Source organism: Myzus persicae, unplaced genomic scaffold (assembly GCF_001856785.1).
Source record: "Myzus persicae strain clone G006 unplaced genomic scaffold, MPER_G0061.0, whole genome shotgun sequence".
Taxonomy (NCBI): domain Eukaryota; kingdom Metazoa; phylum Arthropoda; class Insecta; order Hemiptera; family Aphididae; genus Myzus; species Myzus persicae.
Genome location: NW_019103999.1, coordinates 74,927 through 93,392, shown reverse-complemented (window position 1 = coordinate 93,392; position 18,466 = coordinate 74,927). Strand labels below are relative to the sequence as shown.

The window sequence follows — 18,466 nt, the reverse complement described above, 5'->3', positions numbered from 1 at the left end:
ATTTGTTTTAATTTATTATATTTATATATTTGTGTGTTAGTAGAAGAATATTATATAATAATATGTTAGTGAAAATTGTGTAGAATAGAAACTTCATCTTACTATTGTATGCGAAATGTACTGTACTGTCTGATTTTATAGACTGCTTTTTCTCTCCTCTTTTGTAATATGTATATTTTGTCATAAATGAATACATATCACATGTGTAGTGTATTCAAATATACACCTATATATTTATATATTTACATATTTTAATAGTAATGTTAAGACAATAGTAATCGAGTTGCTCAAAACAACCTGTTTACAAAAAAACTATGTCAGCAAACATGCAGTTACCATTAAACAAAAAAACCAGAGCGCATGTCAATTATTTTTACACAGATTTCGCAATAAATCCAATGGTTGTTGTATTTTTATAATATATTACTTATATATATTTTATATAACTTTATATATATTTTTGTATTCTTTAAGTTCTTTAAGTAATAACACATTTATTGTTTTTATTACTATCTGAATTTTTATTTTTGTGTTTGTCGTGTGTTTGTGTATTTTATACTTAAATATTGTGTAGTAATTTTTTTTTTTCAATGATGATTTGAACATTATTTGCATTTCTATTATATTAGACGTGTATGCAATATTGTTCAATCATCCAGATTTACCAAAGGAATAAATGTTTTAAGTATTATTGTGTGATTGATTAAACTACAACATAGGTATTATTATTTATTATTATTGTCTACGAAATATTATAATTTATAATAATAATAAATAATATTTTACATACATTTTTCAGACTGCATTGTACGTTTATACCTACTTCCTGACATCTTGGATGCCGTTAATAGGGGCTGACTTGTCACAGGAATAACTAGGATAGTCGAGTGTCTAGAAATTTGCCTCCCCCCCTCCATGAAAGATCACTTTAAAGTTTAATTACGTTTCACAAATTCCAAAAAAAAAAAAATAAATAAAAAATATATATTTGTAGCCCCCATAAGAAAAAATTCTCACTCAAATTTGGAAACCCTACATATGACACTTTGTAGGTAACTTGTGACAATCTTTATGGACTCGCATGAGAAGGATAACAACTTGTATAAGAACATAAGGTAAATTATATTATGTTACAAAATGGATGTAGCAAAATTATAATGAAAGTGCTGATACCATGTGACTATTGTGAAAATATAACGTAATTTTAATAATAAAACGATAGAGGGGGCTTCCATATCGGAAAACACTCCAACCCTTAAACTTGGCCGTTTTAGTTTCGTGTTAATAACTTCAAACTACACTGTTACACCGCGTAATAGATTACATTATTTCAATAAATAGTGACACGTGAGCAAGTATGGAATTTAATTTGTGTAGTCTTCAGATTCTACTCGAATGAATTGTAATTTCATTATAATTCATTGTGGTAAATTTTATTAAAATTGCCTACATAAAACCTCATAATGAGTGGTTATGCGGTGTAACGTTGTCGTATGCGATTAGGTTTTTAAATTTTTAACTTTGTGTCAAATTAAAATCATTAGAACTCGAATTACGTCAATAAACTATATTGTATGCACCGTGCACCGCAGAAAATTAGACATCCCAGTGCTGTACAGTGTACTTACACTAAAGAAAAAGGGGTGAAGTTCTTACACAAGTACCTACCTACAATTTACAAAATTTGATACTTTTTAAATTTTAGTTCCAACGATTTAAATTAGGTAATATTATGGAAGTTCGTCAACATAATATGAAATTTGTGTTCAACATTTCCAATTTTGTGTAAAAGTAATAATAACCTTTAGAGATAACTATTGGTAATCCAGGTAAGAACATTATCTGTGCATTCTCCTGGGCTTTAAACAAAACGTATTTTAATTTGAATGTACATTTTAAATATCTACGTAAAAATATATTTGGTAATTTTCAAAAATTCTCAATCTCATCGCTTAATTAAATCAATAATTTAACTAAGTGTTTTTATTGAATATCAATTTTTTTAACTACCCAATTTCTTGAATTCTTAACAATAAATCGAAAAAAATGAATAATACTTTTACATCATTGTATTGGCCTTTGGCCTAATGCCCTAATGGCACTAGCTAAATAATTGACAAAGCGTCAAAACAATTATGATTTAAGTCCTCTTCTTGTGAATTATTGGCAAAGCTAGTGCGAGATAACAATATATGAGCTAAATAATCTGATCATTTTTTAACACCTAATGCTCATTCAATAGCTAATAATTATTATATAACACGTTGTGGGTGGGACGCGTGGTCACGTAGGAATTGCGGTTGTGTTACCTAGTCAAACATTTTTGTCAATCATTTAGGTAGTTTGTACAAACATTTGATTATGTAATACCAGTATACCCCTAATATACATATACTTTATCCAAACTCAACTTGCAGGTATACGGAAAATGTGTTTTGGAGTTTTCACAAAGTTGAGTCTTAGCAATCTCATTGAACACAAACGTCAGCGTAAAGTTGTAAGTATTTTTTTTCCCGTTTTACATTATGGTTTGCGAGTTTTTAATTATCAACCGAAAACATGGTAAAAATTATTATAACTGTTTTAATTTTTTTAATTGTGAATTTGTTGTGTACCATAATTTCGGTTCAGTGCCCTCAGCACCGGATAATTTCATTACAGCTAATCCGACGTGCGTGGCGTTATTTATTTATTTTTAAATTGTTGACGTTCTAAAAGTTTTTAAATTTTAGACAATAATATAACATTAATTTTATTACGATTCTGATGGAATTAAATAAAAAAGACTTGAATGGTTATACAATTATTAATTATCTATAGTCTAGGCGGGGAAGGAAGGCAAATATATTAATGCATTAACAAAATTTTAAATTGTGGTCAAATTGTATAAACACACTTGGTTCATGATTGCCCCCTCTACGAAATTTTATAGTCACGCTCTATTGTCTATACATATAATATTATATTATTATCTATTTATGACATTCTGATCCAGCTTATATATGTGCCTCAAAAGTAAATCTTTTTTTTTTTTGACGTTGAGCTCTATTATAATATTATAATATTTTTGATTTGTTCGATAGTAGAATGTGGAAAATCATTCTCACAAAATCTAATCGACGTCAGCCCGCACTTACTTTAACTTTTAAATAAACCACTCTGACCATATAGCGAAGAGTTCAACCTTTTGCATCCAGGGGGAGGGGGGCTAGGGGTAGTTGACAAATCCTGGGTACTGTTTCCATCAATCCAAACAATGTTTATCGAGACTTCCATAATTTTACGAAAACGGTTTATGTCATACTTTATACCTACACAGCTAGCACTCACCACCACCGCAATGCCATTCGGAAGAACCTATATACCGCAAACTTTGACAGTCGCAGGTCTATTGTAGAAGTAATATAGGTACAGGTGGTATTGACTGTGGTGACGTCTAAATAGGCGTAAAACGTATATACGCGCAAGCGTATCGACTTACGAAATCAGTCCTAATGCGAACGGATAGAATTTTTCATTTAGGATCATATTTTGTACTTTAGCCACGGACGCTCTATATCCCGGGTCGTATAGCCGAGGCGGTATAAGCTTCCACGGCCCTCCGTTAAACGCCGACGAGTGGGCGCTGACTGGAGGGTGGTGAACGATGGTCATCAAGCGGCCATAGCAAATAGGCCAGATTTGTGAAAACTACGATTCGACTGCGGATAACACTCGGCGGAAAACGATTCTTGTTATATATATATATATAGACTTCTCGGAAACGTTCACGTCCGAGAAGAAAAATATATAGTACCTACTTACTACGCTGCAGCCGAGTCGTTTCGAAACTGTCATTTTATTTTATTCGCGACGTATAGGTCGTCTATACTGCGTCTGTAATACAGAGGGATAATAAGCTTGTCCAGACGACAGCTGTAACGAGCACGATGTAGGTGGCGGCGGTGGTCCCTGTAGACTGACTATAATACTGCTGCAGACGGAGTTCTTACGACCGAAAAACTGCACTGGGGATGAACAAATATACACCGGAAATAGGAAATGATGATGCCTACAGTGCAGATCAAGCGGTAATTTCCCTGTTTCCATCATGGACATAATATAATTTTTTTCAAACCGTTAGATACTTATATTATAATAAGAGGAGATAATGCAGATTGTGTAATTTTTCGTACTAATGCATTCCATTTACTATATAATAATATTGGTGACTAAAATATGTTCAATTCAAAATTTCAAGGCGTGGGGTGCCTGATAAGTGACATCATATAATTATTGGTGTTTATATGGAAGGGGGGGGGGGCTAGGCCTCTGCCCATAGTGAAATTTCGCTTAAAACTATATATATATTATATATCTATATTCTATATACGACTATACGGCTATAGTGCTATACCTATATAATCGCTATGAATCAAGTGTATAGGTCTATACTTAAAACTATAAAATTTCATATGTATGACGTATTATTTGTCACAGTTATAAAAAAATGGTCCCTTAAAAAATGCAGTTATTGGCCCATAGCGAAAACAATTCTTAACAGTGTACACCACTGCTCATATAATGTGTAAGTACATTGATTTGACGAGTACGATCTATACTGAGTATATACATAATGATCCAACAAGTATGCTCACCCCCCTTTTTTTCTTTAATAATGAAGTTTTTTAAAATCTGATTTTTGAAATCTTTAAATATACTCAAAGACCATATTTTCATATTCATGAGATTTTTTATGCCACTTAAGGAGTGTCCCGTGGCGATACGAACCTTTGTTTTTTCAAATGAGAACCCCACTTTTTTTCTTTACATTATTTAGCTGATAATTTTTTCGAAATCAAAGTTCGAAAGAGTGGTTTCCTAGTTATTGGACAATTTGTACTAAGGATAATAGTCCATGATAGGGATACTCTTTTACAGTTCTACACATGGAATAAGAAAAATAACTAAATAAATCAAGAAGGTTTTTACTTGCTATTTGATTAAATAAATATAAAATGACGTATTATTTTATATAATGTGTATGGACTCTAGATAACAACGTATACGGTATAAGCATATCCTTCTTCCCTATTATAAACTATACATTATCCTAAGTGCAATATGTGTAATAAGTAATAACTAAAAAACTACTCGTTCAAATTTTTTATTTCAATACAAAAAAATTATCCGCTTAATAATTTACAGTAAAAAAGTGAGGTTCCCATTTGAAAAACAAAAGTTTGTATCGCCACTGGACACTCCTTAAGTGGTACAAACAATCTCAAGAGTATAAAAATATGGTCTGAGTATATTTAAAGATTCCAAAAATCAGATATTGAACAACTCCATTATTAAAGAAAAAGGGGGGTGAGCATACTTGTTGGATCACCCTGTATACACTACATATATACTTTATCTATATTGAGTTAGTATACTAATATGGTATAGAAACTGCGGTAATCTTTATTTTAGTATTTAATTTTCAGTCAGTGTTGTATATTGTGAGTGATTTTAAATCGTTACTCCAATAACCTCTCGATAATCAATCAGCCGATTAGACCAATTTTGATTTTATGCAATCAGACAATCAAGAGTGGATATAAACACACCTATAAAGTATAATATTCAATTAACACGGTAATCCTCTTTCAACAATTTTTAGACCAGAAAAATCATTTTGTCGGAGCTCTACATTTGCTAGCAATAAAAAAAAAATCAAATGTTTTTAGTAGTATACAGTTCTCTAAATAATCTATTTGCGTATTTGATTATAATTTATAATATTTATTACAGTCAATGGTCAGTCTAGAAACGGTGATGTTTATATATAAACGAGTTTTTTTCAATGAGGTTGTTTTTGTTTTTCAGTTTATCGACCTGTTTAGTATACATTATAAAATTTTTTAAAGTTACACTGTATTACACTATTACGATTACCTATATACATCTTACTTCATGCTCGTATTGAACATTAAGAAAGATGTACCACAGTCCATAGACCATAAACCATGTTAAAGAAGCCCTTTCGAAAATAAGAAAGGAAAAAATGCTACAAATAAATGTATAATGATTGTTGATTTATTTTTTATCAAAATATAAAATGTTTATAAGTCCATTGTATGCACCCTTCATTTTTTTGGATAAAGTTCGTTTTCAGAATTCATCTGCTTTGAACGGTTATCATTATCGGGCTTGTCACCGGTTCCCTGGTATGCATGTGGTCTCCCCGGACCAGTTTTAGGGTGATCTTTATTACATTGATTTGTTTTATTTCTATCTTCAGCTGTTTGGCGATCCATCTCTGAAACAGTTGAAAACCACTATTTGTAAATTGTAATAATATAGATATTATATTAGAACTATTAAATTATTTTATTGTCAATTGAAAAAGGATAAAAAATTAAAATCCATTACACTATATTTCTATTATTATGACTTGATAAAATTAAAGTTAATTTCATATAGTAAGCTGTATATGTATGTACCACATATGGAATTAGATAAATGTAAATATGTGAATATACTATTAATAATAAAATTAGCAATATGACATATTTTCGAACCACAAAAACATTGAAATTATTTTATTCTTTTCGGTGTAAGTAAGATAAAATAAAATATAAATTATTTAAAAGTATAATAATTTAAAGACTGTATATTAAGTCATAAAAATCATAATTTTTTATGTCGAGTACCACGCATAATAGTAGAAAACTGAAAAGTATGAGAAAAATATGTTCTATCATGCACAGAATATACAAATCTAAAATGTTTTTAAAAATAGAAATATTTTTTCCTTTAATTATGAATTTATTCGAATTCTGATTTTTGAAACTTTCAAATAATATACTCAACTCTCATTCTTTCGAATTCCTGGAGTTTTTTCAGTTTTTTGTGCTATTTTATGAGACTGTTTTCACTTGAGAAAAAAATATATCCTACATCTAAACCAACCAACAGAATACACTTCATGTGCAATTTACTGTTAAGCTTAACAATATGGTGACTGAACTCAGATACAAAATAATATCTAATCTCCTTTAACTCCTTTCTATATACAAGTAAATAAGTATATTGGTTTGTAAAATACCATAAGAAATCATAATAGATTCTATCGAAGCATAAGATCATTAAAAAAATAAAAATCCAAAACAGTTATTAACGCCGCGTTCACATTATCATGTTGGCCATGAACAATAAAAAACTAAATTAAAATCAATTTAATAATATATAGGTACCTACATAATTAATATAAAAACAACTATGAACTGTACACAATATAAACTGTTACCAAACTAAGAAAAAAGTGTTGCAATAACTTACTTATGGAAATGATTGGAAGTCACGTTGAATTTCAACAAGAGTGGAGACGACAACGATGATCGATCGGACTCGGAAACATTGACGACTAACAACATCCCTGCACTCGTATTTATTCCAAAATTATTTACTCCCTCCTAAAATTAAAAATGTGTTAACTCGGAATGAATACCATTTCTATAGGTAATCTTTATTTGTGCATATTATTTTTATTTCGTATGCTATGAACCACACCCATCACGATGAACAATAGCTCGTCGGTGTTTCAATTGCAATGAATAGTCCTAAACATGACCATACGCTTCCATAAGACCTAGTACCCATAGTATGTGGGTATGAACTCCGTAAGTCATCTTACGCTCTTTGAAAGGCCATAATTTCTAGTATGTTTTGTTGAAATAAGATATTTTTAATTGTAATTTTTTCTATATTTCGTGCAAATTAATATTTATTAAACCCTCTTTAGTCATGGTTGTTTTTTAATACTATTTTCAGAAATATATTACTTAAGCCTATCCCAAGTTTGATGGCAGTACGCTTAGTATTATATTGATCCATACAAGAACTAAAAACGTATTCTTTTTAGGACGTTTTCAGAAGCGGATTTATGATTAAACAATTACGCAGCAGCTGTCACGTCAGTTGGTACATAAACCCACGTGTAACGCAATAGGAATTCATGTTTTTTTTTTACGTTTTTCGAAAAACATGCAATTTCATGTTTAACCATGCATCATTATAAATTGTATACCTCATAATAATCCAGCATTCATACCTATACATTGTGTTAACCGCGTTCGCGGAAACAGGGAACACTTTAAACTCATGTAGCCTAAACATATTTTTGAATTATGCGAGTGGGACTATGGACTGCTGAATAAACAATGACTTTGGCTTACAATTTTTTTTAACTCGAGTGTTTTGAGCGTGCGCAACACAACCTAACTTTTTTAAAGGGCACCCACATCTTGAATACCATGCAATTTAAAGTTTTTATATAATATTTAAACGACCAATTACATACGATGAATTGCCTGTGCCCGATAGAAACGACTGCAGTTATTCAACTGAAAGTGGTTAATTGTTATTAAATTCTGTTGACACTGATGATACTTGTACAGCGGATCACGCCGATTTTTCCGTTTCCGCGGACATGATATTTTCCACGACAATGTGAATACCTACCTAGGTATACGCCGGCAATATCCAAGCTTACAACAAATACCATACGCAAATATGGCTGCCGGCGTTCGCTTCTTTTCTATTGGACTAAATATAGTTAAGATCGCGGACTAAGATTATACGTCCGGATCAACGTACACCTTAATTCTTAGTCCGCGGAAATATATGCGATAACGTGATAGTGTGTTACTGATACAGTAAAAATAAAACGACGTACCTACCCCGTTTCGTGCATATAACAGAGTCAACGACATATCTATTTATACCTATTTATTCTGTCATGATATTTCCTTAAAAAGTTCCAATACGCGCATAAGCAGAGGGCGATCTCGAGTAATTTGTATACATTTGTTTTGTGCACAAATGCGAAAAGTCGCGTGGGGCCAAGTATATAAGTGACTTCATTATACCTGCGGACTGCAGTGGTGCATAAATGAGACGGGACACCTGCAGTAGGCCATGGCCTTTAGTGAAATGTCAGGCTCACTTAAAACCATGTATAGGAACCTATAGTACCTACATAGAATATTGTAATCGTAACGAACCAGACCTATAGGTCCGTGCTAAATACATATCGTGTCATAATAGTTTCATTACTCTGAGGTCACAATAATGCATATTATATTACCTATACATGCCATTATTGTACAATGTCTGGTGCCTCGTAAAAAATGCTATTGGCCCATATCAATTCCTATACGTACACCACTGGGTAGGTATATTTATGGTACACAGATTTATCGAGTACGTCTTAATGATATTGTGTAGAATCTGTGGTGATCTTATTTTAGTATTTCATCTTCAGTCGGTGTGACGGTGTTATGATACATTGTTCGCGATTTTTTGCTCGAAATCATCGACAAGCCGCGGATTGATCTGTCCACGATTCCATGCGATCAGAGCGGAAAACAATCTATATCTATACCTTTTCTATGTAATTATTCTTCTAATATAAATCACGAATATTCAATGGAATAAAATCGATTAAGCTAAATACACAATGTTTTTACTTGGGATAGTCCATCGCAGAAAGTACCATATGGGCAGGTACACATACGTCGCTAAATTAAAACATGTAGGTACCTACCTATATTAATAATATTATCTGGAAAAATATAAAATTTAATATATTTATAAATTTTAATTGCATAATATATAATTAAAGATACAAACTCGTATACAGTTCCTATATAATATATAATATGCATTGATATATTTTCAATTTAGTTTTACCCTTGATTATAAATTAAATTCATAATTAATGGTTTTATAATTTATTTTCCGTAACCTGGGGTATGATTTTTTTTTTTTGAGGATTTTAATTATTATTTGTATCGAACCCTGCAGAGTTACGTAATTCCGTGTATTTTGTAATCCGCAATGACGTCCGTACTGCTCGATGCGATGATGACTTCAACGAAGACACAGTTGGTGGTATGCAACACATAATAATAACATAAAATTATCATTATTATTATTATTATTCTTTTTTAATATTTACCTTGCCGACGAAATGTATCGATCTCATTCATTCAATTCCCATTCGTCGTACCGAATTACTAAATTGTAATATAATAATAATATTATTTTAATAATATAAACTCGTATATAATAACATATATAAAGACTGAATTGCAGAGAGCTATACAGTTAATGGTATTACGGACGTATTGAAGTAAGCTCTATAAATGTATATTATGCTGTGTATACGAACCTCATCTTTGTATATACTTAACAAGAATATTATGTACCTACGCATTATTAAATTACGGACGCTTAATACGTCGCTTTCTAGTTTCTGAACGCGAACCCCATGCCGCCCACTACACCGAAAAAATCTCAATGCAATTTGGTTTTTTTAATGTCAAAGAGCCTTTTTTTTTCTCTCCAGATTATATGACGCAGATACTTGCGCGACGGGTAGTGCGGGCGGTACTACTCAAAGCCGCAAAAGCTGTACAGTGAACACATAACGCACACACACACGTAAAGACAATCGTATTAATCTACAATAACGTAAGTGACTGCGGCTATGTACACATACATGTATATATATATATATATATTATGTGGTTATGTAAACATAACCTGTTTACAAACTAAAAAACACAATACCATAGATAAAGGAATAAGATAGATGCCCGACACGAAACAAATTTTGGTCTGCTTATACGTGGCTCTCGCTCCGATGACAATTTGTTCGTTACTATATTATATGCTTACTGATTCCACGATAACCTCTTATTGTCTTTAAGTTCCTTTATCTATGCATAATATTCTATTGTACAGTAACACTGTCTACAGCTCGTTTCCGCCGCCCTGGCACAGACTCACTGGTCGCTGGTGATATTATTGTTATAATGTCGTACACTCGTACCTACGTTATTTCATAATATATAATATTCCCGGCATTTCCCGGCCAAATCAATGTCGTGCCGATGTGGTCCAGGTTCAGTTCGGCTTTTTTTTTTCAAGAGAGTGATATGAATTTTCGACTTTTCTCAGACCGCGTTGTACAGCAGTAAATATATACTCTCATTGTTCTACCGTACATTTTATATTACAAAAATAAGCCAAGCGAGGCGAGGGGTAGAGGTATGACACTCTCATCACTGCCCCCGATGTGGTCGTGTTCGCCGTTGAAATTCGCTCTTTTCATCAATATTGTGTTAGGCGGACGTTTGATAAACTTCACAAAAAAAAAAGTATTTTCCGAATTTGGACGTTCCAACCAATTAGTGTCCAAAAAAATGTAGCCCTCCTACTTGACTAATAAGTATATTCAACGTTAAAAAATATTTTGTTATGGCCTAATTTATTGTTCCATACTTCCCATAACTACGGCACATAAATAACCATAACCCCTTTTCAACATTTCTTTATTTTTTAAATAAATTATAATTTGTTTATTGTTAATTACTAAATACTATTAAGTGCCTATTAGGTCTATAAATATTTGGAAAACAATTTTATAATTTAGTTATATACTAGTTATCTATGCTATACTTACCTATTAATTATTATCAAATCAACATTGAACATATAATATAAATACATATTATGGGGAACTATCCTTAAACGTCCTGAATACTTTCTGAAAATATTTGAAAAATATATATTATACTTCGTACAAAATACTTTTTTGAGGTGTGGGATATAGTTATCATGTATTAACATAACTAAATACTATTTGAAATGTAGGTATGATATAGGTGAATTTTTTATTATATAATTTATAATTATTTACCATAATAATTAATAATAAATTATACAAGCCATAAGTCATAAACTAATAGTTAACGAATAACAAGTAACGATACTTTAGAGAGTAGAAATATTATTCTGACATAATATAATATACATATTATTACATTATAACTTAATATCTGTATTCTGTATAACATATACTTTTTTTTAGTGTCAGATGGGACACATTTTGTGTTGTATAAAAAAGTAATGTGCAGTTGACACTGGTAGGCACTTTGTGAAATACGCCAAAAAAAAAAAATTGTTATTATATTAATATAAATGGACTTTTCGTTACTCTACATAAATCAAAGTTGTTTATCCCTTATGCGTAGGTTTCAACTTAAAAAAAAATTATTTTATAAAATTATTAAAATTTAAAGTTGCAATGAAAACTATAGGTATTGAAGAAGAAATACTTATCTTCTATACTCGCTTTCATATATGACACTTCCGTAGTTCCGTTATTTTCCTAACCACCATAATAATTAATTATCTTATCACTGCCAGGAAATCCTCGACGAGGACTAAAAAGGAAGAGGTGTCGTGACTTTTTTCTTAACTAATTATGTCAACTTTATGACAGAAACAAATTTAAAAATGTACAGTAATAATTTACATTTTTACTTAAAAAAAAGTTAAACTTGTCGCTACAGGGTAATGGTTCTTTAAACAAATCTTTCATGTCTGTACTGTTTTATTGTACGCGTATTTATTGATAAATAAATGAAAAAAATTAATTTCGAGATTTATTTCGAAAATATTGATGAACCCATATTGATCTAACTGTTTAGCAATCAAAAATCACAACAACAAAATTATTACGTATCATAATAATGTATAATATATGACTATATTGTTATTACAATTCACAAAATGGACGACAACACAATAATTTGTTGTAGATATAAAGTAATAATAATAGTGATAATTATTTCTACGACTCGATTTTATTCCTTATCTTCGATTCTCATTTCTCACTATAAAAAATAATTATTATTTATTTTACAATATTGTGCATTATATTGTACATTAAGACCGTGGACCTGTGGGAATCTAAAATAAATCTCAATATTATGTATATACCAATGGTTTACAAAATATATAAATCATAATATTATTACAATACTCGATTATTATACTTTGGTTCTAACCACACGATTCATTGTCGAATTCTTGTCTAGATATCAGCCCGAGTGGGAGCAGATAGTGGTAATCTTAATTAACATTTTTTTTCTCCGTCTACTACTTATACTTTTATAGTTGTATAAAATGTTCGTTTATACCGTAAAATTATACAAATAATGAATATCATTTATATAGTTTTATTGCAGAAACGTCTTTGTTGTAATAATAAGTTATGTATTTTCAGAGGGCTTCGTTATAAACTCGGCATGCTCAGCACTCCAAGCCGCTCTGCCACCCATTTACCCACCACTGGGAAGATTTGTGAAGTATCCAACTTTTTCAAAAATTATAAGCTTTTCAATTTTTTTTTTTTTTTAAACAGGTACTTACTTCATGGCGATTTGGATATAACGTGAATAAGATAAAATGTGTAGGTGCCAACATAATATGTCATTTTTTGACATTTAATTTTTCGATTTTATATTAATTTTATTAACTATAATTACGGATTTAAGGTGAATCAGTATTTCGAAGTTTATTCGAGATATTTTAATTTAAAAATGTAGAATTTGTTTGTATTTGCTTTCTTGTTATATTATTATGAAGCAAAATCAATATTTCTCTCCACACCCGGGTGCATGCAAATCGAATACTGAACGAATACTTTACAAACTATATCCATTAAAAGTATTGGCGTGACTTGTGTAGGCGAGGAAGTTAATTTATCTCCATTAGTATTATGATTTGACCCCACCGTCCGTCCTCGAATTTACCTTTTTACACTTTAAATGGATAACCATAATGACGTACCTATTCGTTGGATAATATATTTTAATCTACAATATGATATTCTACCAATGAACAAATTGCAAACAGAGCGTATTATAATCATCGTTCATAATTATGGGTTTAAAATCGAGCATTTTTTTTTTTTAAAAGGGTATTATATCGAATAACCGGATACAGCCGATGATAAAATGTATAGGTTAAGAAAAACACTCGTTTCCCTAAATTCGACGCAAGTCATTAGTCAACGTTTTACCATCATCGTTGTTAACGTCAAAACAAATATAATATATTAACTTTGAAAAATATTACAAGATGATTTTTGTCGCTTAAAAGAAGAGTAAACCTTTAAAAAAAAGATTGTCATAATATAGAAAACCAATTTTGTTCTGGAATATAATGCAGTCACCTTACTCTTTCCCCCGCTATATATATATAAATATATTATATCATATTGTTTTTAGGTGCAGCTGTCAGCTGGTGTTTTTATGAAATTGAAGCTAAGATAACCATCTTCAATGAAACGACAGAAAATTGTCAAATTGTTCAACGTTTCCGTAATTGAATTGTGCGTTTTAAAAAAATTTCTGGAAATCATTTCGATTTTTCTTTAAATCAAAAAGGTTTTTAGTACCTAGGTATCTATCAAACATATACGTAACACGTATTGTTTAAAATATGCATTTTAAGTTCATATATTTAATACGATGGTAAGTAGGCACCTACGTTTAATAAATAAATTATTAATTGTCAGTGATCGCGTTATATGTATATTACAAGAAACAGTAAATATGTGTAGTACATACCTACCGAATTCATTTACACTAAACACATTAAAACAAGACGATTATTTTAATAGTTATTATAAAAATTAAAATATCGGTATATAGTCGTAATAATAAATGCACCGTTTAATGCGTGATGCCAACACGACACGCACATTTATAATCATAGTCGTTTAATTATTTTGAGACAGATTGAATTATTATCACGTACGGCGGTATGGCATAAGCGCAAACCCATTGCAATTTTGTGGGCCTAATTTTTTTAATAAAGCTACGCCGCCCTACACCTCCTAATCATCTACGAAAAAATAATCTAGTTAATGTTGTATTTTATCATTTTTTTTTTTTGTTACTATACCTTATATTGTGCAGACAAAATTGTATTATTTCGACAAATATTTATATAATTAAATAAAGATTATTATTATATTTATTTACTTGAATTATATACAAAAATGTTTGTTTAAGTATTAAAAATATCACAAACTTATTATTGTTGCAAGTATTATATTTCCCTAGTATATGGATCACATTTTCTAATTATGTCTTCATTATCAATACTTTTTAATATCATTATCTATACTTTTAATTTTTTAAAGTTTAAATTGTTACATTTAATTAAAAAAATATGTGTTTACTTATATTTTCTTTATTTTTTTATGATGGTATTTCAAATGGTGGTTAAAAATAAACCAACCTTAAATCTAAATCCATATACTGTATATTTAACCTTATAGACTTGCGCGCTGCCCGGCTATCTCCATCTTTGATACCTTTATACCAACCTCAAAAACAGTGAAACATCTTGGACTTACGCTTGATCACAGATTAACCTGGGCCCAGCAGATCAAATCTAAGCGACTAAACCTAAACTCTCTAGACTTCGCATTTTCAAAACATTTCTTAACAATAATAAATACGCTAATATCAACACTTGACAGCTCATCTATAAATCTCCAATCAAACCAGTCTGGACGTATGGAATATACTTATGGGGTAATGCAAAAAAAAATCAAACATAAAAAAAATACAAGCCTATCAGAATATAACACTCAGACCCCCCCCTCCCTCTCCCCAATACTTATCGAACCATACTATCCATTCCGATGTCAAAATAAAATTAGTACACAGAGAATAGCTATAACTCACTATCAACGCTTTCACAATCGTCTCACCTCCAACAGCAACCCTTTAATACGAAATTTCGCAATCCCTTATATTCCTGGTAACCCTCATAGGCTACACTAACCACATACAAGTATTACATTTAGCATAAATTATTTGAAGAGCTTGGCCAATTTCCCAGTTTTCGAGTAATATATTGGATATGGTAAAAAAAAAACTTATAATTATTAATTATTCTCCCAATGATATCCACAATCCACTCCATATTCTAGAAAAAATAAACCGAGTAGAAAAAACAAATCAACAGAAATTTAATATTTAATTCTTATAACTACTGTAAATAACTTTGAATAAGTAAATTATCAGTTGAACTTGACAGTTAACTTATTATAAAATATAAATTATTTTATCTGTACCAGCCGTCAGATAAAAGATAAATATTCTGAACATTACTTTCGGCTATAATTTGATATAGAATAAGCGTGGGTGTATTAATATACGTACTTACGTATATTGTATTTCGCTGAAATTAAAATTAAAATTGTATTTTTTTTTTTATGTAAAATGTTGAATTTCGCATTATTTTTAATCCATAGAACTGAAATGTAAGTAATCCATCACAGACCTAATAATCAAGAAAGTTTCGGTCGTCATCTTAGTGAAATTTAAGCAGTGTTCAGTGTACACCCACTGTTTCGTTTCGTTATATTATTATTAATACTTTAAACGAAAATTATGATATTTAGGACCACCTATTTGTTCATTTTAGAAAACGCGTGGGCATTGGCACAATAACTCAGATTTACAAGTTATACTGAATCTTAGGAAATCAAAGTTCAAAATATGCCATAGAGCCAAAAGGCCCACTTTTTGTCAATGATTAACTAATTCTGAAAAATAAAATGTGAACAATAGAATAGGTATATATTTTCTATTGTCGTACGTTGCAACAATATTTGATAGAAAAACTGGAATAACCAATAAACATCTAAAATATGAATATAGATTGTAGGTATTAGGTATTTAGGTATACGTTATATGGGCACATATTTATATAACCATTAGGTAACTAATGAGTAATAGCTATGTATTTTTTTACCCATTTTTTATTCTTGGTAGTTTGAACGAACGTAATACAAACTTCACGACCATTGTCAATACTCAATACCTGCTGTCAATAAGCTCATGGCCTTTCGTCCGTTGTGTGACTGTTCAAACACAAAATAATGACCAAAAACAATGAAGTAAAATAAAAAACCATTTTTACCAACTGCGCCCAAGTTTGATGTCGAACTGTTATGTTTGGCACTTTGCGATTTGTTGTCTATAGGTACGAAAAAATATCGATTTATTACGGCCATATTCTTGGTATAACTCTGTTTGGATGGATCGTTAAAAAAAATAATGCACGTTTCGCGTGTCTCGTTTTGTATTCAGTTTTTACTTAATCAAAATTGCATTCAAATATCCGAGAAAAGCACGAAACATTATTTACTTGCGAGTACAGTACTACAGTGTTTAAAAGTAAAAAAAAAGTGATTAAAATGTTCACTATTTTATATTATCTTTTTAACAACTTTCTACGTTTTGAAATGCGTTCACGAGTAGCGGTCGTGTAACTTCTTAGTTTTTACATTTAACTTGTAGGTTATTTTAGTACTTAGTTACTTGTTTGTATTATTTTTCGTTCAGTATTTATTGGATTAAGTATCTTATTTTTTGAAAAGAGAGTTTTTTGAGAGAACAAATAACATCATTCATCTGCATACTTAGTCCTCGCCGAATGTCACTAACACTCCTAACTATCGAAAAAATTATTTTTAACTTCTACCACAGAATATATTGAATTAATTCTGTGATTCTAAACTATTAATATTTTTATTGAGTCCGTCCCACATAATTCAGTGTTATAATGACTTCCTAACAAGATGGTTCGAATAAACGTAGTATACGATTTATACGTGATAAAACACAATGAAATTATTATGTTCTAAACTCATAAATTTTGGCCATCGCTATTAAAAATGTATTAAGATTTGTATTGCAAAATCATTATTATAAACAGAATATTATAATTTATTGCCTATCGAGCCTTTTGTAACCATGTAGGTTTTTAACTAAATGTATATATACAGAGTGATTCTTTTAAGTGGGTACACTAATAATCTCGAAAAGTATTAACTTTTTTTGAATTTTTTTTTTTAAACTTTTAGAATTATGCTTTTCTACAACTGTATAATATTTTAATTTTTTTCACATTTATATTTATTGATGACACCACTATCAACTTTTGATTTTCAAACGGAAACTTATAATAAAAATGTCATACATTTATAAAACTATTTTTTTTAAATGAATTTTCGCTTCAAAATTTTTGTTTTTCGTTATTTAATACAGTGGCGGTATAGCCGGTTGTGCTACAGATATCCAGTTATCCAATTAACCTGTTTTCTACTAATCATTTGTCGTAATTCGGTATGTCTAGTCGATAGTCTAATAAATAATTTGGGTTCAAAGTACCATAGTTATCACTTATTAATTGTTACCTTTGGTTGAACCATAGAATTGTTGAACGGTATCGAATTCATCACTTATAGCTCCTGGTCTTTACAAATGAATAGATAGTATAATCAACACCTGCTTAAACCATTAAACTTTGAGGAGCTGCATCTCGCAAACGAAACGACAAAAAATAAAAATTTTGATGCGAATACCTATTCATAAATAAAATGGTTGTATTAAATTATAAGACCTTTTTATCATATGTTCCCATTTGAAAATCAAAAGCTGATAGCGGTTAAACCAACAAATAGAAGGGTGAAAAAAATTTAAATATTATACAGTTTTAGAAAAGCATAAAAAGAAGTTAAAAAAAAAAATTCGAAAAAAGTTAATGCTTTTCGAGATAATTA

At 30.2% G+C, this 18,466-nt stretch overlaps 1 long non-coding RNA gene across 1 annotated transcript; it reads right to left on the bottom strand.

Moving 5' to 3' along the window:
• Positions 1-6,042: 6,042 nt before the first annotated feature.
• Positions 6,043-7,472, bottom strand: LOC111037434. The gene is made up of 2 exons (XR_002604883.1): positions 7,306-7,472; positions 6,043-6,283 (listed from the first exon to the last, which is right to left on the bottom strand). It is a non-coding gene; the product is annotated as an uncharacterized LOC111037434 (long non-coding RNA).
• Positions 7,473-18,466: the final 10,994 nt, after the last annotated feature.